Source organism: Lichenostomus cassidix, chromosome 1Aa, assembly GCF_008360975.1.
Source record: "Lichenostomus cassidix isolate B80296 chromosome 1Aa, HeHo_3.0, whole genome shotgun sequence".
Taxonomy (NCBI): domain Eukaryota; kingdom Metazoa; phylum Chordata; class Aves; order Passeriformes; family Meliphagidae; genus Lichenostomus; species Lichenostomus cassidix.
In genome coordinates this window covers 44,567,496-44,592,061 of record NC_139480.1, presented here as the reverse complement: position 1 = coordinate 44,592,061, position 24,566 = coordinate 44,567,496, and the positions used below count along the sequence as shown (strand labels likewise).

General features: G+C 39.9%; 1 protein-coding gene, 1 long non-coding RNA gene and 1 other non-coding gene across 3 annotated transcripts in view; all 3 read right to left on the bottom strand.

Moving 5' to 3' along the window:
- Window positions 1-24,566, bottom strand: part of TMPO (thymopoietin) — a 79,183-nt gene that overhangs the window by 29,072 nt on the left and 25,545 nt on the right. The window lies entirely within an intron of this gene.
- Window positions 65-136, bottom strand: TRNAD-GUC (transfer RNA aspartic acid (anticodon GUC)). Its single transcript has one exon. It is a non-coding gene; the product is annotated as a tRNA-Asp (tRNA).
- On the bottom strand, window positions 71-6,505 carry LOC146443574 (uncharacterized). The gene is made up of 3 exons (XR_014848459.1): window positions 5,730-6,505; window positions 1,880-2,033; window positions 71-1,369 (listed from the first exon to the last, which is right to left on the bottom strand). It is a non-coding gene; the product is annotated as an uncharacterized LOC146443574 (long non-coding RNA).

Below are 24,566 nucleotides of genomic sequence, written 5' to 3'. Positions count from 1 at the left end.
TGTCGGCGGTGCCAACGGCTGGCGCGGGGCGGGGCAATAAAAAAGCCCGCGCAGCAGCGCGGCTCTCCCCGTCGGGGAATCGAACCCCGGTCTCCCGCGTGACAGGCGGGGATACTCACCACTATACTAACGAGGAGCCGCGGGCGCTCCGCTCCCGGCGGGGGCCGCTCCCGCTCCGCCCAGCCGGAGCCGCCGGCGCTCGGGGAGGAGCGCGGCCGGAGCGGGACGGGGAATGCTGCGGGAATGGGGACAGGGGACAGGCCCGGGCTCAGCGCCACCCGCGCCCCCGGCTGCACCCCCGCCGCGCCGCGCCGCGCCGCGCGGTACACCGGGCACGCGGCCCTGGAAATTGCCGTGCCCCGGCTGGAGTGAGCGGGGGGTGGAGCGGACCAGCGCCGGCAGCTCGGGTGTCTTTGCGTTTGTGGTTCTGCATCTCGTTCACGCCGAGTTTCTTTTTACGGGAACCTGAGAAGTGCTGGAGTCAGCAGTCCTTGAGGTGAAGGAACCCGAGCACCTGCTCCTTACCTACCTAAAAAGGGAACGAGGGAAATGGAAACCAGCTACTTTGAGATTTGAGAGTAAAAGGCAGAGGGACATGGGCCGACCATCTGGCTTGATGCTGACCCGGTCAGCAGAAACATGGTTGGAAGTTTGTATCACCGTGACATTAGACAAGAAACTATATTTAATTTGCTGACTTCTGAGATGAAGAATTAACACCATATAATAAACAAGCGATTGGAGCAAATGGTTTTCTCTTTTGATGGCTTCCACTACTGCTAGTATTTCTTGGGATAAAAGAACCCCAGCTTAGCTTTTTCACATAATCATAGCTAACATAATCAAGAGCAAACAGCATCCTATACGTAGACTTCTAAATGTAAGTGACCTGCAAACAATGCATTTCTGAGAATTGGCCTACTCCTTTAAACCTCTGAATATAAATATGTGTTTCTCAGTGGATGCAACAGATTCTGATTTTGTCCTGATAAGTGAAAAATAACTACAGTCTCGTAACAATTTCATTACTTCAGATGTAGTGTAATGAGTCATATTGTGGGGCTGTGATGTGCTGATAGGCTTTAAACTTCCCAGAGCAGGATCAAAACCAGTGTTGCCAGGCTCATCTACACTTGCTGGGTAGGTTCAAATTTTATTCAAAAGATGTTGATAGTTCACTTGAAGCTGGGAGACCTTCTGGTGGATCAAGCATTGCCTGTTTGCATTTTATAGGACCACACACACTTAGTTTGGATCTTTTTGCCTATAATTTCTCAGTTCCTTCTGTTCATTAACCCTTGTGGTCAGGGAGCTGAGCTTCAGACATCTTTAAGTAGTCCAACCAGGAAGATGACTTATCCAAAAATGCCTAAGAAGGGGAGCAAGAAGAGACATGGAGATATGAGTCAGCAGAGCACAAGAGCTGTTTAGCAGTGGATGGATTATTGTGAGAGTGCAATGATTTGCAGTTAGAGAGCAAATGCATACATCGCTGATTTGCTACAGAGACATGCAAATGCAAAGCAGAACAGGTACTGGGAACTACTATCAGTGCCCCAAGATCTGTGGGGGCTCTGTCTTCTCCTCAGGATTTACATACAGCTATTGCATGCATCCAGATCTAACAATCTTGTTCCACGATTTCCTCATCATTGCACCAGCTCTGTGTTTAGCTTGTCCCTAGTGACTGCTAAATGATGACTGGAGGAAGTCACCTGTAAGAGGCTCTTTACAGCCATAGGCAGGAGCAGGGCTGGGATGAAGCACATCATGGTAACTGGATGCTAGTGACCTCCCCTTCAGCTTGTTTAGCTGTAACTCATCTTGCAAAATGTCCAATTGAGTTTTGAATATCATAATGGCTGAAAAATTCCATTACCTCTTTGCTGCAACAGGTGAAGAATCCACCCTCACTGTGAAGAATTCCACATACCCCCCCTCCTTGGAATTTGCCATATTGCAACTTGATCATTTCGCTGTGCACCTCCAAGAAATGTCTGGCTCCATCTTCTTTATTCCCTCTCAACGGGTAGCTGAAGACATAAGTTAGATCATCCTGTAACCTCCTCTTCTTCAGGCTGAACAAGCCAACCTTTCTCTGTGTCTTTTTGTTTGCCACATGCTCTATTCTTTGGGTGACCTTCACTAGACCCATTCTAATTTGTTGGTGTCTTTCTAGTTTCACAGTGCCCCAGACTGTGCACAGTTCTCCACAGGCAGTCTCACAAGTGCCAGCAGAGGATGGGGGAAGTAATCACTTCCCTTGGTCTTCTAGCTGTGCTGCTACTGATATATCCCAGTATGTCACTAATTTTCATTGCTATAAAAGCAGTTGCTCACTCAAATCTACTTGTTCACTGGGATCTGCAGGACCTTTTCTGCAAAGCTGCTCTTTACCCAGTCAGCTCCTGGCTGCTTGGTTTATTATATCCAAGGTGCAGCACTTTATGTTTGCCTTAACTGAATTAGAAAAAATTCCTGCTCTCCCACCTCCCCCAGCCTTTCAGAGCACTGGCCTTGAGGGAATCACCTGCTTCCCTCAGTTTGATGTCATCCACCTTAGCTACCTGCTGGTGCCTATTTGCCTTGGCAAGGAACATACATTGTTATCAGCTATTGAGGTTCAGTACAGTTGATATCACAGCCATGTGATCTGTGATGGAACCTCCTGGAGCTGCAGATGGTCATTCCTCTAAATCAGTGAAAAACCACAAATCCTAGATGAGGAGTGAAGCCCTTTCACGGGTGTGGTCTTTAGGATGCCACAATCCTGAACAGCTGCTGCAATTTGAATATATTTGATTCTGTTTAATCTTAATAGCTATTTTGTATGCTCTTATTCCTGCCCATTCACACATATCCAACACTCCATCTGCTCTTTGTGCTTTATTTTCCTTTTAATTTTTGTCTGTACCCTCACTCTGTGAAGTTCACAGCACAAGATTTAATGAGCTTTTCAGTAAGAACATATGAGTTATCAAATGGCATCTGAAGTTACAGGGCTTCTTTCTGTACAGTTGTGGCCTTGTACAATTTCTGTCCAATGTAATGGGTTTGTAGTGAGGTCTGTATGCCTTAGCGATCTCTTTCTGTGCTAATGTATTTTGATTAAGCTAAAATGAAGTTTTAGAACTTGTTAGAAAAATCAATTTACATCACTTATGGGAAGGAGTGATCAGGCATCCCGTGTGAAATCAAGAGCTGAAGAGCTGAAAACATTCCAGGTAAAGAGGACTGTGACATTGTACGTCAGTGCCTGGGGGATTAGTGGGAGCAGGGATTTAAGGGGCTTTCCCCTATTAGCCTAGCATAGGCTGTGCAGTACTAAATGCAGCCACACAGCCAGGCAGCTTCCCCTCCGTGTTGAGTCTTGTGGAGTATGTAATAAACTGAGCCTTTTAAAAATTTGTCAGAGGAATCTCAGGGCTTGAATATTTGTGTCCTAAGAATTTTAAAAATAGACAAAAAGTGCCCATGCAGAATTGCATTTTCTGTTTAGGTCAAAAGTTGAACAGGTGAATCTGGCCATTTTTATTCCTTATAACATGGTTTAAATCCAGTGGATGCTTCCAATAAAAATAAACTACTTCTCAGAGGGAATCTGCATTATCATACCTTGTCCTCAGAAGGGATTGCCAAACAAGTGTACTAAAGAGCTACCATAAAAATTGGAAAATGGAAGCCAGGAAAAGTAGAGATTGGCTGGTTTTAATGAATAATTTCAACTTTACAATAGCAAAAACTGAGAGAGGTCTTCTTGTTTAGAAATAAAATTATAAGACTCGGTAATTAAAACTTGGTAATTAAAAATGAAGTTTCTGTGCAAAATAAACCCTTCTTTGTGTATGAGATACATTGTTTTAGAGCAATCTCAGAAGAGTGTTTATGCTGCAAAGCCTGTACACACATATCAGGACACTCCAAAATCCAAATAGATTGTGTACTAATCTAAGTATTCCTGTGTAATGTAGTTCTAGATATCACACTATGTCTACCAAATGGCTACAAGAATAATCATAAGTTTCTAGCTGTGATGAAAGACTGCAGTAGACTCAAAATTTTCACCATTGGTGTGATGATTTGGTTTGAAATATGGCATTTCTTAGAATCTTGAAATTGTCAATGATTAGCTGTGGCAACACAGATTCTTTCCCATGGGAATTTTCTCTTCTTCTTCCTGTGTTTTTATAAATAAAGATAAAGTTTTAATGTTATTGATATGGTCTTTGGAAGATAGGTGGTTCAAGCCTGGCCAATTGGCCTAGGGGGAGGTTTGGAATTGGCCCAATCCGAACAACCTGTAAAAGTCTATATAAGTTCTTAAAATAATTAATAAATTCAGAATTGTGTTCACCTGAGAATCTGTCTGGACTCTTCACTCCGCTAGCGGTTCAACAGCAACAATTAGCTTCAAATCAGACATGTCACATAATGACTATGAAGGAAAATTGTAGGGATAAACATGGAAAAAATCGAATACTCTAATAAACAGTTATAACACTGAGGACTGGCTCTCACATCATATCTATTCTAGTAGTAAACAATTGTCATTCAAAAAAAAAAAAGATTCAAGAATTTAATAAAGCTAAATGAAGTGTAGAGACAGGAAAAACATGGGATAGTCAAACCCACAGAAAGTAATACAGGAAAAAGCATCATTGACTGAAGTGAGATAACGCAACAAAGATGTAATGAGATAAAGGCACACACAAAGAAATTAATTGTACTGTAAAGAGAATGGGAAGATATTTAAAGGTATTGGTTTTACAAAACAATAAATGTGTCAATATGCAATGAATTTAACTTGGAAAACATCACACTTTTATACATTCCATTGCTTACTCAATACAGACCTCATAGACAAGTACAGGCCAAATTATTAAAATGGGGAAACAGGACAGTGAAACCAAAGTGGAACACAGGGACGAGTTGCTGCTAAAACCTCTGTGCTTGCATAAGGTATGACATAAAAAATATAGAAAAGACCCTGCAGAAGACAGGAAAAAACCCCAAACATCCTGCCACTTCAGAATGTACTAATGTTCCAGATGTTAAATGGTGCTTGCTGTTCTGTACGATTGACAGAATGCACTGCTGTAGTACTGAAAAATCAGAAGGTTAAAAAAAAAAAAAAAAATCAGGGTGCAGAGCCAAGAATGAATAGAAATCAGTTTGGTTTTTATCTAGAAGTTAACACACGTTAAACTGACCTCACCTTGAAAACACTGTCGGAATATGTAGTGAAAGTATGAAGGGAAATTTCTGTATGTTTTGATGCTTTTGTGAAGTTTTTGAGAAGTTCTAGCACGACAGAAAATATGCATCACTGAAAAATGTATTAATGACTCACTAAACTCAGAGTTTAGAAAACACTGGAGCTGAGAGAGAAAGCAGCATTGTGAGAAGATATCAAAACATCATAGTGCATCATCAGGTACATTTTGTCTGTGAAAGCATTGAACACTAAGTCGAAAGCATAACAAATGAGAGTTTGGAATCATCTACATATCATACGAGTTAATGGAGCTTATATAAAGAATACAATTTCTGTTAGCAATCTTGCTTTAAGAGTTCAGCTAGAGAAGACCTTTGGAATTTGGTGAATGTTTTGGAGAAAAAAGAAAAAAGATAAATACAAAAAACCCCACAAAAGTGCTAAGAATAGTCTCAGCGAAAGACAAACTCGACAACTTATTTATGTTAACAACCAAACACTAAATCAAACTTACTGGCACTCCAGCAATTTGTTGTAGTGCTGCTTCACCGTGCATTCCTGGTCCTCCAGTCTCCACCTTTTGCTATTGTGTTGTGCGTGGGGAGCAGAAGAACAGTTCCCTTTCTAGACAGAACTTTGGCTTCATGGGCTAATAGTTTCCTCCCTTCTCCTTTCTTATGACACGAGAGCAACATTGGCATGGAAACCACCTTCTTTTCCTTACTTTCGTATTTACTCCAATGCTTGCGGTAATCCACATGCACAGGGAAACCTTGAGAGATCCTAGGTGGTCTTTAAAACTTGTAAAAACCAGTAAGGCATAATTCTCATTTCAGAAGTTGATTTTTATCTTACCATGCATTGTACTATTACTTCTGAGTTCTCCACTCTGAAGTTTTTATTATTTTGTTTTCCCTATTCTTCCTCTCCCCTCCCCCAGCTTTGTTTTTGTTTAACTCTATTTCCGTAGGGAAAAACAGGATGCCCTATGTCTTATCCAGGTTGTGGGAGTGCAAAAGAGTGACCTGAAGGCTGGAAGAAACTACTGGTCCTGTTCAGCCATGCCAGTGCTGGGATTGGCTTCTCTGTCTACTGACAGAATTATCGGTGTGTGAATGAGCAGTAGAAGGGAAATGGATAGGTTTCTAGATTTAATAGATGGAAAAAAGAAGATGATATAAAACAAAATATTAAAAAGCCATTACAGAAATTAATTGCCATTTTCAAAGTAATTAATGACAGAGAAAACCAAACATGCACATTCACCAGAGATGGCTGGTTGGTTAACTATCTCACTCAATTGTCCAAGCCTGACACTTAAAAAAGAAGCAGAAATCGATCACAGTGCACTTTAAATTAGAAACAGGAGATGAACATTTAAAGGCAGTTGAATAGCTGAAACAACAAATGAGGAACTGTTGAGAATTATGTGCTTAAAGCACAGCTACTTGAAGTCAGAGCTGAACACTGCTGTGTATCTGTAATATATTGCCTGACAATCACCAAAATACTCTTAATTCTAGTAAAATCAAAGAAAAAAAATTTAAAGAAAATATATCAGATGCATTGCCAGGTAGAGTCACAGGACATTTTACAGCTTTCTAACAGCTGGTGCAGACGTGATTTGTAACCACTGGTTTGTAGATGCTGGTTTTAAGAGATGAGAAAAAGGCAGAGGAATTGAGGTGTGGAGCAAAATACAAAGGGAGAAATTGTCAAGGTGATAATGAACAAGCAAAATAAGGGGTTACTGAGCGCAGTTCAATGTAAAATAATGCATTTCTTGGGGAAAAATATATAGGCATGGTTGTTTTAAATCTACATTGTTGATCTCCATTATGTGTTATTTTGAATTTGAAGAATTTTGCTTCAAAAGGTGCAAATATCATGCACTGGAACAATAATCTTTATTTCTTTTCAGTCTGCTATTTTGCAGGGTAAGTATTTTTAGGGTTTGATTTTTTTTTTTTTTTTTTTTTTTTCTGGAACGTGGGATTTCAAGTTTTCAATTGCACTGGCTCCCTCTGGTGGAATTCTGAAGTGCTCTACTGTACAAGTCAGTAAAATTACTGACTCACACTTAGTTTGGTATATGAAACGTGAGATTTTATAAAACGTTGTTTTTTATAATTGTTACATTAAAAATAGAAAAAACAAAGAATCGTATCTCATAAATCCAATTCAGCTTACATAAATGAACTCATAAAATGGAATTCTAGCGATCTGAGTCAAAAAGGGCTGGAGAAAACTTCTTTCATTTCCCCCCCCCCCCTCCACATTATCTTAACTGAAGTCATGGATGGCATTTTGCTAGTATGCATTTGGAAAGGAAAGGAGTTAAAAAAAAAAGTCATAATTATGGGACTGGCCTGTTTCACTTGGCAGCAAAAATCAATCAGTCTCTTAGAGAAAGTTTTCATAGGAGAATTTCCGTTTTGAAATGAAGTCACTTGGCAGCAGTTGCCACTTGCATCCTGAGCGTTCTCACCAGAGCTGAACCAGATGTGCAGTCCATTCGTCCATTTGTTATTAATAATGAAGATAGAAAAGAAAGGATAAAGAGGAACAGGAAATGGGGAAACTGTTGGACTATTTCCCCTGTTTATGCATGTGGGAAGGACTTACATTTTGGGGGATTTTGCAAAAAAATGAAACTAAGCCTTTCACCTAGAGTTGGGTAACTGTGTTTTTGCCCTTTCTCAGTGTAGCAGGACTGACTGAGAGGATAAAAAATTAAACTTGCATCATCACTCCATCCTGGTCCCCAGGCTCTGCAGTGTAAGTCGTCATTACTGAACATGGGAGGTTTCCCAAATGAATGCACGTTCCTGCCCCTTTTTTAAATTTAATAATAACCAGGAGTTCAAGAACTCTTGCCTGGAGCCAGACAAGAGGAGTACTGTTTAGTCAATTTGACTCTGCTGTATACACATTCTCAGGTTGACACACTGCTATATTTTTAATTATAGCACTTTAGAAACTTAAAAAAAAAAAGTAGACAGGAAAAAAGCCATGGTTTTCTGTAGATTAACTGTTCATATTGGAAGAAATTGTGTAGGCTCCTCTATTTACATGGATGAGGGGGCCACAGTATTTTCTGACATAATTTAAGACAGGTGAAAAGGGAAATGCTGAAGATATTTTTAGAACCATTGTTCTCCAAGTGGCATGAAGACTGAGCTATTTGAAAGGACTTCAGTCCAATAAAATTTTACACTTTTAACAAAATTCAGCTGAATATATTAAAATTTGGCTCAGTCTGACATGGGCAAAATCCTGACCCTACATACTCTTTTGTTTAAGGAAAAGAATTAAAAAAAAATTATTGGATAACTTTTTAAAAATGAACTTCTTGGTCTACTGAGTCTGAAATTTCAGCTTTTCAGAATTATTTCAGACAGATTATTTCAGATTATTGCAAGAACTCCATAAACAACAGTATTATGAATAAGAGCTGTCCATCTGTGACTAGTGTATATAATTCTGAAAGTTTTTGCAACATTTTAACCTGTAAGATGACAATGTCAGATAAGAAATATATCGCACGTGTCAACACGTTACTCTAAAACATTTGGTATGGACTTCTGTATTGTTAAATCTTGTTTCTTTTTATGCAGAAGTCCTGTATTATCCAGCAAATTCTTTACCTGACATTTCCACTGTGAATGTTTGATTTACATCTACAAACCTCACTAGTTTTGGACAATGCGTTTTCTTTTTTCTTTTTTTTTTTAAACCAACTGAGCCAGTAATAAGTTACCAATTTTTAAATAAATCTTCTGAGCCAAAAATATATAAGAAATTTCAGCTGTGTTTAAAAGGCAAAAATTATTGCAACTGAGCATTAAGAATGGAAAGTCATTCATAACATTCACAACATTCATAACATTCATAACATATGATGAAAAGCTGAGATTGACTATTTACAGCTAAGCACTGTCAGGAGCAGTATGTGTAAATCAGAAAACCTGACAGATAGTGCACTCCTAGGTTAGGAGCATGTTAAGGAGAACTGTACAGTGCAGGAAAAGGGATGAAGGAAGAAAATAGTATTTAGACACCCGAAGGCATGTCTAAATTTCTAAGATACACAAAATTCAGGGCAGAAGTTGTATCAGAACTATCAAAACTTTGTGTGCACAGGAGATAGTTCCTAAAGCTTGATCATCAGGTTGAATAACACTGTATTTTCTTTGGATGAAAGATTAAAATACTAAATTATACAGGTAGTTTTTTTAGGTAAATGAATTACGGACATCCTATTACTGCTTTCATTCTTATCATATGCCACCTCCTGTGACTGCAGAGGGCAGCAATCTGTTTTTCCTACAGTTACAAGTGAAAGAGCAACTCTACTCAAAAATTGGCACTACAGGGCCACAATATTTCTGCTCTCTTAACAAGAGATATGCTTGTGTGTAAAGTTTAAATCTAGACCTGAATTTGCTTACAGTTTAGGGAGGGTCAGGAGAACAGGAGACCGGATGCAGAACTTCAGCTGAGATATTTGGGAGAAGGATGTTGTGGATAGATACATATCTCAGTTTCTGATACCTTTGTGTTTCAGGATGCATTCTGAATTTGGGTGTTGCCTTGTGCTAGTTCCATATTTAAACTTCCTCTGTGGTAAAACAATTACTTAGTTTAAGATTTTGGTGAGTGAAATAAAAAGGATTCATGGCTTTTGAAAAGACAAGGTAGTGAAAGCTACAGGGAGGAAAATACACACAGAACACATATAAAGAGGATGTGAAATTTAGAAGGCTGAAACTCCAGGTTCTGCAGCCCATAAACCCTATTTCTTTCATATGTTCAAATAATACAGCCAAGAAATGGTTGCTGTGCAGTGTACTCTCTCCCTTTGGCAGGTCACTTTCTGAAAGGGAAAACAGCATGAAGTTATGCATGAAGAATGGCAGTTTAATGGCTAGTCCTAAATGGATGGATCTGGTACCATAAAGGATGAGGATGTGTGATGGTATCAGGGCCGTCCAACACCAGCAGGTGTGCCATGCACACTGTCAAGAAGTCAGAGATCTCAGCGGGTGCTCCTGCCTGCTTTCATCATCCCTCTGTGCACGTTAATGCAATGCCCAAATTGTGACTGCTTCTGTCCTAGCTTGTGCTGGTTTTGCCTGGGGTAGATTTAATTTTCTTCATACTAGCTGGTGCAGGGTAGTGTTTTGGATTTGTGCTGCTAGTGTTGATAACACAGGGATGTGTTTGTTATTGCTGGAGAGTGCTTACAGAGGGTCAAGGTCTTTTCTGCCTCTCACTCCACCCCATCAGAGAGGAGGCTGGGGGTGCAAAAGGAGCTGGGAGGGGACACAGCTGGACAGCTGATGCCACTGACCAAGGTGATATTCCTGACCACATGGCATCATGCTCACATATCCAGCTGGGGGAAGGAGGAGGAAGCAGTCCGACCTTTGGAGTGATGGTGTTTGTCTCCCTGAGTAACCCTTGTGCACAATGGAGCCCTGCTCTCCTGGAGATGGCTGAACACCTGCCTGCCCACGGGAAGCAGGGAATGAATTCCTCCTTTTGTTTTGCTTGCATGTGTGGCTTTTGCTTTATCTGCTAAATTGTCTTCATCCCAACCCATGAGTTTTCTCACTTTTCCTATTCACTCCCTGCTGCCTCCATGAGGGATTGAGTGAACAGCAGTGTGGTGCTGAGTTGCTGGCTGTGGTTAAACCACAACACTGTAGAGAGACAGAGGGAGCATTTCAGTGTGAGGCTAGCAGAGTGTTATTCTGGGCTGCCTGAAGTTAGTTTCTAGAATTTTTCATTGTTTCAGTGACACATAAATATTATCTACCTTGACCCTTTTATTTTTTTTCTCATTAAGTTTGTCACTCAGGAAGATTGTCATACACAAAAACTTTAATTTATATTCTTATTATATTATTACAAAAGAGATGGTTACATTGGGAATGAAGATTGTTTTATATTGAAATGCATTTCATTAGGTAATTTAATTGATGCATTTGGTGCTACCACAAGGAACTCCCAAGAAAAGGAAGTGTTTTAGCTTAATATTCAGCATATGAACACTTTCCAAGTCTGCACAGCAATTGCTCATCCTTGTGTCTGAAGCAATGGTCTTTTGGCAGAAGCTAAATGGCTGCTATTCCACTGGGCAAGCTAAGGCTCTGTTATTCACTTAGAGAGTTATTGTCTTAATTCTTTGTGTCTGGATGATCACAGAGAATGTTATTAATAATAGATTGGACAAGAAAAATAAGAGGGTCTATTCATCAAAGACTGTATCCAAAAGGCATAGGAACTCTGGCCAGCTGGACTGATTGTTTTATGCAAGTGATTGTGTCATTTGTACAGCAGATGCCTAATAGCTGCTGCTGAAGTCACTGAACCACATTTTTCTGAGAAAGATGTAAGCATCTTACCAACTTTGCAAATTGCAAAGATGCATTTTCATAGATGAGACTGATTTCCATAGATGAGACTGCTCTCAAGCAACTAAAGATGTCATATGACTTAATTTCATTGCATGACTCTAGTCCAAATGCAGAAAAACTAGAATAGAGAACAGAATAGAGAACAAAATAGAGAAAAAAATTGTAGCATAAGGCAGCATGAGAAGAAAGACTCAAACAGGTCTTGGAAGTATTTTTAGTATGAAGAATTCTACCATGCATCTGTCCATGGTTCCTAGATTTGTCTGAAGGGAGTGAAATTTCTCATAATCTTTTGAAAGTCTTTAAAATAGCTGACCTTTTATATGCCCACGATTTGCTCTTCTACAGTCTGTGGTGGGAAATGATTTTTTTGTTGTTCTGCAAACAGCATCATTGTCTCCTACACACAGCCATGTATGACAAACTCACAGGAGGAGTACATCTTAGAGGAGGAGGGGTTTGGGAAAGGTGTGGGAGTCAGACAACTGGTGTGCTGGAAGGAGCAGAAACCACGGGAAAAGAGAGCATGGGGCAAAGTATTTTGGAACAGAGTTTGTAAACAGTTATTCACATAAACAAGAACTGATAGACAGGCCAGATTAGTGTATAAATGTAATGAGACTTCATGCTCTACAAGATCAAAATAGCAAAGTGCCCCATTATGGCAATTATCAACTGGTGAAAGCATGATAGAGGAAGCTGCTAAAATACTTCTGTGTTCATTAGCCTTGTTATGTGCCAAATGTGTTATAGGGCACTATATGCTAATACTTTACCTGAAAAACAGACAAGGTTAATGGAAATGATAGACAAATTATAAGGAAGCCAATACATGTTCAGCCATTACAAATCCAAGTACATGCTCAGCCTACAAATACTTATTGGTGAGTCTGTGGTCAGCATCCAAAATTCTTTCATTTGATCCAAGTTCTGAGGGGATTCAGGTCAGGCAGCATCTTTCTTGCAACATGACAAATCAGTAATATTCTCCTCACAGCCAAGACTGAACCATTTTGATTTTTAATTTAGGGAAACAGATAGGTCTTCATTTGGCCTTGAAGAATATTGGGAGGCAAATAAATGATCAAGAATTGTCAAGCATTCTTCAGGGAGAAGCCATTTGTAGTCAAGATTTGCGAAATGAAAGACACAAATAACTTGGACTGAACTAAACTGCAGCTCTTTTTATGCAAGAAAACATACGAATTTCACCTGTGTATGTGTGGGTCCCTGCTTTCTATCATAAATATGTCTTAAGGGTTTGCATGCAACTATTTACATATATTTTTAATGTAACATTTTACTAAAGTAACTACATTTTGTTCTGCTCAGGAAAAAGCCTTTAGCTCATCAGGTACCAGTGGATTCCGATGTGTTTTTAAGAATTTCACCATTTCCTTGTGTGACTGAGCCAGGATTTTAATATTCACTCAAGGGTCTGGGTAGAACAGAAAGTATAGATCTTTACAAACATGGAATACATTCCCTCCATAATGGTGTCAGTTAAGAAGCCATAGGGAGGAAGGACTCTTTTCCAGATCTTTCTCACATCCTTCCATGCAAGTCCCTCCAAAGCTCTAAAGAGCCCTTCCACACTTACATTCAGAAGATCTAAGGGTTCTAATTACAACCAGTTCTTCACCACTGACATAGCTGCTGCTGCTGAGACAATGAGATCTCAGTGTGTTCCTTCTGTTTTTTATTAACCTACAGCGAGTGTTAGAGACATAACTGCCTTCCATTGATTGCATATGCCACCACAGGATACTATGATACTCGGGATACCAGGAAAAAAATTAAATAAACAGCTGATTTGTGTAACTGATCTGATCTAAATTTGGGGCTCATTTCTAGTTTAAGGCCTCTGAACACAGATATACCTGTACAAACTCTTTGGAGTTATTACATTTACCTCAGGATTCAAGCCTATGTAATGCTGGTGCTCAGGAAAAATTATATGGTAGCAGGAGAGGAATAAAACCACAACAGGATAAAACTGCATAATAACAGGGCAAAAAAGAAGATGTAAAAAGGAATGGGCTGTTTTTGCGGTTAGTGGAATGGGACTCTATGACTAAACCCAGCTGGCCTGGAGGAAGAGAAAAACAGGGTAAATAAAAATATGTAAATAAGAAGAATTGCCAATTAAGTTTTAACATGATTTGGGCAACAAAGTAATGAAGTTTAATAAAAATCTAAGTATTAACTGGCAGTGGCAAAGATATGTAAGCGAGGAGTTCTTAAATAACCAGCACATATATTTGCTGTTCTCAGCAATGTATTTCCTCCAAGGTGAATTTCAGAATATAACACCATAATATCAACAGTTCTCCCATTCTCTGGACCAGATTTTCTTTCCTCTTTTGAATCTCTGCATGGTTTAATAGCCTCAAAAATCTTGCAGAGGGATAGTTAAATTGTTCTGTAGTTAACACTTGCAGATAGAAGTTAGGAGAGATTTGCAAGCTGTGAGAAAGGAAAACAAATTTCTGAATAAAGAAAGAAAAAATAGTAACAGAGATCAAACTATGCTTCAGGGCAAGCTGTTCTTTCTGATTGCAGCAGGTGCAGCAAGGGATGTAGCTTTGCTGTGCAATGAGGGTAAGGTAGGCTGCTGTGCACCACCCCGAAGTGCCTTGGCATATCAGTGCCACCTAAGCAGCAGATGTCAGGGGCTTGCTTTTTGTAATGTGGAGATTTTGGTAAGCTGCTTGAAGGCTCTGAAACATTATGCACATTTAATAATGTATGTAATAGATGTTGCATATGATTAAGAAGACTTCATATGAAATATCATATGCCAAATTAAATTTTAATTTCATTTGTTTTGAAGTTAAAACCAATTTGAAATGCTGGATGATTAGGATATGCTTTGTAGAGTAGACTTTTGCGTATTATCCAAAAAGAAAATGCCAGCAATTAGACGTGGAGCCAGAGAGTTGCACAACTGGGATCAAAGCAGTTCACAGAAATATTTTAGAATTTTTCAATCTGTGTTCCAACCACTGCCTTAGAACTCTTATGTTTACATTCATAGTACCATCCATATCTAACTTATGCTTTTGAGTCAATATGAAGCCAGTGCATTTTCCCATACTTCCAGCCTTTGGTGTCTGTTGGAGCCAAGGGCTGCAGCACCATTGAGTTCTCTCTTCTGTGCATGGCTGAATAAAACCAAGGGCAATCAGGGTCAGATATTCAGCTGCTTTTGATGCATTTAAATTCATGGTGTTAAGAATATAATCCACGTTGTGGCCAGGTGGCATGAACTTTAAATCTTCCAGGTGTTACTTTTAACTGTTTAGAAGAAATATAGCTCATCACTGCTTCCCATAAAAAGGCATAAGGCCCTCCCCAGTTTAACTGAAATGGGAGAGAAAGATAGAATTTTAGAGTTTACTTTTAGGGGTCAATACAGTGTGAAAAAAGCATTTAGAACATAATTTGTGAAGTGAACCCAAACAGAATGACATTCTTTGTGAAACAAGATGCAACATTGCCCTATCTTATTACTCAGGTCAGATTGAAAAATGTTTTTAGTGTGACTGTAACAGATTCTTTGCCATTAGCAGATGCATATGCAGAGTATGTACACCTCGACCCAGGAGATAATTAACAGGCAGAAAACAGCATGACCAAAAGCCCCTGGTCCCTCTCTGCTGCATTGTATCATCCCATTTGGGTGTCATAGGATGCAGTATTATCAACCAGTATTAAGATAGAGTTTAATCTCAAGCCTCAGGCTCTGCCAGCTTCTGCATTGCTCTATAAATCAGCCTTTCTTCTTAGCAGAGCTTGGTTGGGTATTAAAGAGGTGTTTGTATCTGAGCTTCAAAGTCAGCACTTGCTGATACAATTAACTAATCTGCAGCTCTCAAAGGTGAAGCTAGTAGTTTATTTTTAGGTAGAACTATTTTTCATCTAAAAGTGCTGATTTATCAGAATTGGAGTGTTTTGTGGAAAGATGTTTTAGCAAAAACTGAATGGAACTGTCTGCTGAGGAGGCACGAGGAGAATCTGCCAGCTTGAAGGAGCAAGGGGTGATGGCAAATTGAGAACCCACAGCTCTGGAGGCAGGCATGTGGCTCTTTGCAAACTTGAGTTTTCTGTTCTCTGCTTTTACAAATCTCACCTCAGGACTGCCAGGAGCCAGCAGTGGGGAAATCCTCAGTGTTCAACCCTGAACTGCCCAGCCACCCCAAACACTGGTGTAGAAAGGCTTGGAGAACGTGAGGAAACTTTGTGGAAAGGTAAAAACATGAAGAGATCTGGACTTTTGAAAACCATGATTTTGAAATTTCTTTGTTGTGACAATTTGAGTTTCTAGTATAAAAGAGGCTTTTTACATTCTCTCAGCAGAAAAATCCCTGTGACTAGACCATAACGTCTGCAAATGTATGTATACAACATTAGCTTCCCTTTTCCTAAGCTGTCTCCACAGGGCTCCTTAAACCCTACCTGTTTCATGAAAATAGAAGTTATGAGAAACACAGCAGCAGTCACCTTGGGAAAATGCTGATAGCAGCATGGTATGGACTAAACAAAGAGAAATCCCACATTGTAGTTATACCATTTTTGAAAGGACTTTAAGAATGCATGCATTAGCAGATGCCATCTGCAGGAGTTTTGGGCTACATACACACTGCTGTCCCGCTCGCTCCATCTCTGGGTTGTTTCATTTAAGAGTTGCAGTTTCACTTTGTCATATTTGCCTTTAGACAAAGCACAAACAGAGCATCTTCTCTGTTCCTCTGAACAGTGACTCTAAAGATCCAGGGTCAGAAACTGTGAAATAGCTACTCTCAGTTCCCTGAACAAGCTTGCTATTGAACTGTCTCCTTTGTTCTTATCCAAGGAGAGTACTCACCTCTGTAATTTACTTGGCAGCTGAACCACAACCTCCTACTATTCAACATATTTTGAAACTATAAAGCATTGTTTTAAATATTGTTTTATACTGAGGAGTTATATAAAACAGGAGAGACACTTACAAAGGTAACTTAAATAGTTGTCTACACAACTACACTACTACAATTACACTGCTAAGGTAATATTTGTGTAACTCACCCAGGATGAACTTTTTTTTTCCCCCCTGAAGTTTTCTCTTTTAAAGCAACACAGTGATGTAATTCTTGGCTAGGCCACAGTACTGTGTTTACTAGCACTTGAAACTTTCAGTATTTAGGTGTTCTGATTAGTAAAGAATGACAATTTGATTGATACAGGATGGATCAGTGCCCCCTTTCAGACTTGGCTTCCTGCCTCTATAAGCACTTTCCCCAGTGTTCAGTGCAGTTTAGTGTTTTGGTGTCTATATTCAAGATGCTTCAGGACATACCCCAGCTTATCTAAAACATCCTATAAAGTGCCAGGAGGAGGACTGCAGTGAGTAACCTCAGAAAAGGAGCAACAATTATCAAAAGGGAGCTGTTCGCTTCCTTGAGGCTGCTGGTCACAGGTTTATTCTAACATTGTGTTGCTTTCCCAGTCATCACACAGTTATACTGAAAATCCTGCTGTGATTATCAGACATTCCTTGAACTGTGCAGGGCAATAATGTAAGATTTTTAATTATTGATTGGCCAAAATATGCTGGTTTGTACAGTGAGAAATTGGAAAGGAATGTAAGAAAAGAGTACATGTAGAATTGCAGTTCCTAATACATGCTCCTGGCTTCTGGTAATCTGAAGTTTATGAATGACTAAAGACAGAGTTTGTGTGATGTTAGTGTTTAAAATGAGCAGTGTTCCTATCTTTTTACAAATAGAGGAGCATGTTTGGAGAAGTAGAAGAGTATATAGGGGTTCTTCACTTTTGATCTAGATTTTGCTTCTTTCATTGGACTCAAAATTTTGATAGTTTACGTCAGCCCATGTAGCTCTTCTCTCAACCAGGAGTTTGGAAAGTACTTATTCAGAACATTTCTTACGATCCTAAATGGTTAATTTTATGTGGAATGTAATACTGGCATACCAGGAACTAGAATGAATGCCTTTGAAGTTCAAAACTTTATAATTTCCCCTTCTATCTTTCTAGTATTTAAATAGTTCATTTTCATATTGCCTACAATACTCTTACATCTGTGTAAGTGTTTCTACCACTGGTCTTTTATGGCTGAAATATTGAAAGTTGCATTCAAATTTTAGTTTAAATTTGGGATAATTAAACCACATTTCTGCATTTTTCTCAGTAGTGAAGGATATTTATATTTGACTCCCAAATTATAAAACAGTTGGACATATTTCACTATTTTAATATCACATATGTTTCCATGTCTATCCTTGAACGCAAATAAGTTTTTTAAAGAAAGCCAATACTGTGATTACCATGTAATGACATGTGAACTTTGCCCTGGAGATAAACAAAATGTGGTAGCATTTCAATAGCTGTGGGAGAATAATCTGGAAAGGTTAGGCAGAACTACCTTTTTTTGTTTGAATACATAAAATTGATCAATTCACAGTCAGTGGAGGTCACCCATTTTGGGCTTGGGCTCACTGGACCATATCCAAACCCAGCTGATGTACTTACCTCTACCCACTTGTATCTGCCTGCGGGGACAGAAAACTGGTTGCAGAGTACAGAGGCCAAGCAGTGTTAACTTCAAACTGGAATTTAAAACAGATGGTGCCCCATGCTGACACTGACCTTCAGCACACTCTCATGGCTTTTCTCGTCACCCTTGTGTGCTGGCTGTGATATGACCCCATATATAGAACAGTTGCATTTCTTCGGTTTGTTCTGTTCTGTACCCTCTGCCCATCACAGGTTGCCTCTGGTTTATATCAAAATTATCGTCTCTCTGGCTGAGGGCAGTGTAAAGGAACGGGAAGGGAGATGCTGCCTGCTAGCCTCGTCGGCAAAATGTGGGCATGAATGGAAATCAGAGTCAATCAATAATACTATTAACATTTTGCTAAATACACTATTTGCTCTCTGCCTGTTTAGCATTTCTAGTCTGAAGCTTTTCATTTATCTCATCGGATGTCCAAACCCTGCAGCATCATTCCAGGGAGAGTCAACCCCTGCGGTGCTCCGGGGAGCGCACAGCCCCCACCGCCAGCCCCAACCCGCCAGCCGGGGGCTGCACGCCTTTCAGCGCACGGACACCCGAGCTGGAGCACAGCGGGACAAAGAGAGCATCACCAGCCCGACCCCGAGGAGTTAATGCCGCTCCGTGTCGGGGCGCGACAGGCCCTGTCGGCGGCGCTGCGGGGCTAGCGCGGGTGCGCAGGGACACCTCGTGGGCAGCGGGGGAAGCTCGCTCGCTCCGGCCCCGGCAGCCGCGGTTTGGGACCCCCAGACCTGCCCAGCCTCGCTGGACAGAGAGGGGACACGTCCCTGCTCCCAGCTGAGCTGGGGGAGCTGCGGGAGAGCAGAGCTCGTGAAAAAGTCGCCTTTCTGCTGTGGGTGTGCGTTGACTGAGACTCAGTCTCTCCTTGAAGGACATCTCCTCAACAAAGTTCAGGCACGAAACGAAGTCGGGGAGGTTTAGTTTGGAAATCAGGACAAGGTTTTTCACCCAGAGGGTAGTTGGGCACTGTAACAGCTCCCCAGGGAAGTGGTCACAGCACCAAGACTGACTGTTCAAGAAGTGTTTGGACAATGATCTCCAGCACAGGGTGTGTGTGACTCCTATGCAGGGCCAGGAGTTGGACATGATGATCCTGATGGGTCCCTTCCAGCTCAGCAAATTCTATGATTCTATGAAAGTTGCTCCATGTGGAGGGTGTTTTGTGTCAGCAGGGAAGTGGACAGTTTGTACCTTGCATCAGGACACAGGGATAAAAATCTGCCTTGGAAATGTAACCTGAGGCAGGGAGCATGACAAAGCCTCCCAAGCCAGACACTGGTGGCAATCAGTGATTTGAATTATACACCTCAAATACCATGTTCAGTTTTGGGCCCCTCCACATTCTTCATATGCCTTTTTGGGTTAAGGAGTATCTACATTGTGTTTGCTCAGTCTACCACCATAAGGCTGACTTTTTTCTCAGATTTATATCTATTTCTAAAAATAGGTAAGTATTGTCACCTACTACATTTTGACACTCTGTTGGAGAGAGGTGAGATTAGTCACATGAAGGGCATAGTGACTGAACTTGGTAAAGTCTGCTTTTTATGGATCTGACAAAGACTAGCATGGAAAATGTAGACCCTCGTGTTTTATCTCAGTTTAATTACGTAGATGGGGTAAACAGATGTGCACCTTACTGTTTTAATCACTGAAATTAAACATTTGTTCTGATATATCAGCTCGCTATAATAGAAATAAATATTTTGCTCCATTACGTCATTTGTTGTCCAAAGGTGTTTTGTTTAAACTTCCACCCCACAATCCTGCCTTAAACTCTTTGCTGCAAATCCCAAGATTGGGATGACATCCACAGTTCTGTGCATACCTTTTATATCAGTGAGGACTACCACCTAACTCTTTCCTTGTGCCCTGTGCCACTGCCTCCTTTAACATGATGTAAACAGCTGACCATCTAATTTTCATATTCTTATACAGTATTTAATGTAATGAGATCCTGAGGCTACAGGCCTCCACAGTAGGGCAGAAGTAATTACAGGAACACCAGTAACACAATTAGTGGCCATGAATTTTGCTGACATGATGTACCCTTAGCAGCATGTCCAGCTCCTGTGGCATTGTGGACAGAAACTGCAAGACAGTTTTCTGATGGAGATTGCTGCTGCCTAAAAGACCACCTTGAAACCTTCATTCTTGCAGCTTAAAATAACTTGAACTTTTCTTCAGAATTCTGTAAAGATTCAGCTAGGCTGCTGAAGAAGTAGGAGCTGTTATTAAACTGTCTGGAAAAATATATTCAGTGATACTAATGAAAAATTTCTGCTCAGTCTACTTCCATCTAGGATTTAGTTTCAGTATATAACTTAAAGAAGACAACATTTGCCTCTGATGCTGACATAGATACAGAAACATGGACAATTTTGTTTTATGAGTGCATTTTCTACTTCTTGTTACAGGCTTTTTTAATATATATTTTTTTACTGTTTTGCAACGGTTAGAACACTTCATATGACGTTGAAATGTAACATTTTCTTGGTTTGTCTTTGATCTTTGAACATTAATTTTTAAGCTGCATTTTTAAAAATACAATTTCTCATTTTATTTTGCAGGTGGACAGACTGTCCCACTAACAAGTTCTTGTTTATTATCCTTTACATTTATTATTGAGCAGGCTCACCAAAACCATGTGTTTTTCCCCATGATCAGTTTAAATTCCAGGACTGCTTTTTGTTGCTTCTTCCAGTGATTGTGTTTTAAACCATTTTCTTTCAGTCTGCACAATTTGCTTCTACTGTAGGTTGTGTACATTGCTCTCCTCAGAGAGCAATGTATATTGTATACTTCACAATGAAATATTATATATTTCACAATGAGACAAAATAAGACTAACAGTAGGTGATTTTTTGCCAAGGAAAAGAGGGCAACTGTAGGAGCTACAAAAACAAATGTGAAATCAAAGCAAACAGCAATGAAACAAAAGTTCTTCCAGTTGCAGAGAATGATAGACTCTCTACCAGTCTGTTATTGCCTGACTTATTAACATACAGAGCATATCTAACAATATCCACATATTTAATGCATGTCTAATCACGTTTGCAACAGAAAATAGACTTATTTTGCACAGTCATGGCCTGAATGTATCTTTAGGTTTATCTCATATCCCCAGTAAGTTTGGGAATGGCTTTCTTTGTGTCTCGCACATTTACCCTGAAAGGAATGCATGAAATTAGACAGTTCTGTCTCAGGTTTTGTAGAACAGATTCTGTGTGTTATGTAATATATTTAACCTATGAATCAAAGCTAGACAGCATTCAAATATCTGCAGGGCATGGTTGTATGTAGTCTGAGTTTGTGCTTTCACAGAAAAAACAATATTTCATGCTGAGCTGCTGGTAGGGAAATAACTGCACTGATTTAGCTCACCTTCAACCTGACCTCCGTTCCATCCACCCCACAGCCTTTGCTATCTCTTAGCACCGAAATAGCTCAGGAGTCTAAAGCATGAATTGTTATCAGTGCCACGGCAGACAAAGCTATTGCAGTTGTTCCACAAGTGTTGCCTGGGGCTGTCTGCCTTGCCCATCAGATGTGGGAGCTGCTGTAGCCAGAGTGGGTGGGCACAGTGTAGCTCAGGATTTGGTGTGTTGTGGCTTCCCAGCTGATGTGGTTTAAAGCCTGACACATTAGTTTGCACAGTTTGAGTTCAATGGAAGCAGTTTAAGCTGCTGTACCAGAATCTGAGTCTGAAGTGCCACCACACAGCTGCTGTTGTTGTCTCACCTGTGGGCAAGAATTTCCCAGAAAGTTATAACACAGATGTGTGAGAATGAAACTCCCCATGTATTGCAAATGTGCCTGTTGGCACATTTGAACCTGCACAGTAATTTTTCAGGTGATGTTTGCCACGGCTGCTGGTCCCAGTGTACTGACTGAATGGGTGTGGCTGGAAAGGACCACTGACCAAGCTCTTCTTGTCCGTTGGTGGTGTTAATGACATGTCACCAGAACTGTGCGAGACTGTTTTGTAACAAGCCACTGCATTTTAATACATTTGTTTTATTTCTGTGTGTAAAGAAATTGATTTTTGAAATCAAAGCCTGCAGCCTATTCCTCCTTAATACCAATGAATCACTTTGGTATTCCTTTTTAGATTAATCCAGCAGTCGTGATAATGACATTTTTGAAAGTGGCTGCTGCCTAATGCTGTGTAATTTTTTTTTTTAGCAACGATTGATCCATAAAATAGAATTCATACCATTCTTATTACACATTCTAACTAGAAGCAGTGATGGTGTGTGTGTAAAGCAGGCATATTAAGAAGTGTCTGAGTTCTTGTTTCATGGGGCATATTAAGGCTCTGGCAGCAGAAAAAGTAGGTATTATCCTTTGGCTGGACTGGAATTTCAACTGTTATCAGCTACAGAGAGTTCAGCCTATGATCCAAACAAGAGCCAGACTCTAAAGCTATAGGAAATTAAAATTAGAATGGTATTATGTGGGAATACTTTACTGTCTGTTCTAGGCAGTGAATGAAAAGAAGTTAAGAGAAACAAAGATAGCATGGGAAATCCCCTGCCTATTCCTGGGATGTTCTCTGTAATAAAAGTAAAATGCAGTTCTGGATAGTTTTGCGCTTGTAGGATCTTAGGCCAGTGTAAAACAGTTCGAAAAAACTCACTTGTGGCACAGTTTATAAAATAAAAGAACATATATATATATATATATATATATATATATAAAACTATATAACTATATAACTTCTTCTTCATAAATTGTCTTCATAAAATGAAGACCCACTTGGCCAAACACACTTGGCTCAAGTTCTTATATACAGGACATGCTTGAAGGGAGCTATTATTAAAGAAAATATAAGGAAGTTAGGATGAGTCAGAAGAGGAAAAAGCTTCCCTTTAGTCTTGAGTGAGTGTACTTCAAATGTATTAAGTACTTCAGTAAACAGGGTCTACTTGTGCTGGGGGGTGGAGAAAAAGAACATTCCTTTCAGCATAGTGAAATAGTCATGTTATCTGCTGTGACATGGGTATCTATGCAGGCATTTTACTAGCAGCACCACTTGGCTGCTGGGACAGCAATTTAAACTGATTCCTGCCTATTATAGTAACATTTTTCAACTTGTGTCTTTTCAAGGAGTTAAAGAGTATCTATTATCTATTATCTATTTCTCTATTATTGGTCCTTGATGAAAGCTCCATTCTCCTAGAATCCAAGGGTTTGGTGAATCCAGACACTGGCATTATTTTTAATTTTTGCATCTGCTGGTTTAAACACTGAAAAGTCATTGTACATTAGGTCTAATTTGATATCTCCAGGTCTTAACAACAGTTGCATTTTAGAAGCAATCTGTTCTACTCAGTAGAATAAACCGCGCTGTCAGGAGCTGGTAGGTCCACTGAGTTACAAAGACCTTCCTGGGCTATGACATTCTCTTCCATTAGTGTGTGAACTCCTTTCAGAAGGCTATCAGTTAAAAGGGGTCAGTTCAGCTGTGACCTACTGAGTGTGCATGCAACCCAGTCCTTTGCTTCCAGGCAGATGTTAATATCTGAAAGACCAAAGCACTTGAGCGACATTACCAGCAGAAGAATGAAGGTGAGGTTTGTGTGGTTTTCCTTATTTTTTTTTGCTCTTAGAATTATAATGAAAGAAAACAAACGCAGTCACAGAGAGTGTTACATCTCTAGCATTACTATTATTTCTCCTCTACATGCTCCTGAGGGGTCTTTCTTAATGAGAGACCCCAGTCCTGGAGAGTCCAGCTCCAGCTTTGGTTTCTGCTTTACTGGGACACTTGCTGAGCAGCAGAATCCCTACAGGTAAAAACAGTGCCTACAACTGTAATTGTTTGCTTTTTACCAAATGCTGAACCAGCCTGGATGAAGAAACTGATTATCTAAAGTCAACAAAGTGAAGTTTAGTAGAAGTGTAGAAGATGATAATAAGATGAAATCAAGCACAAAATATTCAATGCTTGGCAAGGTAGCAGAGCTGCAGAACAGGATCTGGTGCTTATAGTGGGTCACAAACTGAAAAAAAACCCAGTCAGTGAGATACTGTGATATAGAAAATCAATCTCCCTCTGGGATGTATTAGCAAGAGTGTCAGTGAACTGAGCAGAATTTGCTCTTTGCAGTGCTGGTGTGACATTATTTGGAGAGGTCAAAGCAACAGACATTAAAAGGAAGACATGCTCAAAAAGAGCAATGAGAATAGTCAGAGGCATTTAAAAAGTGTTATCTGGGAGAAATTAAAGAGGAAAGGATTTTTTACTTTTGGAAGAGAAATAACTATGACTGGGGACAGGTAATGCTGATAACCTTTCAACTCAGTAAAATTTAAAAGATTATTATAAGGAAAGAGGAGAGTGATCAATCGT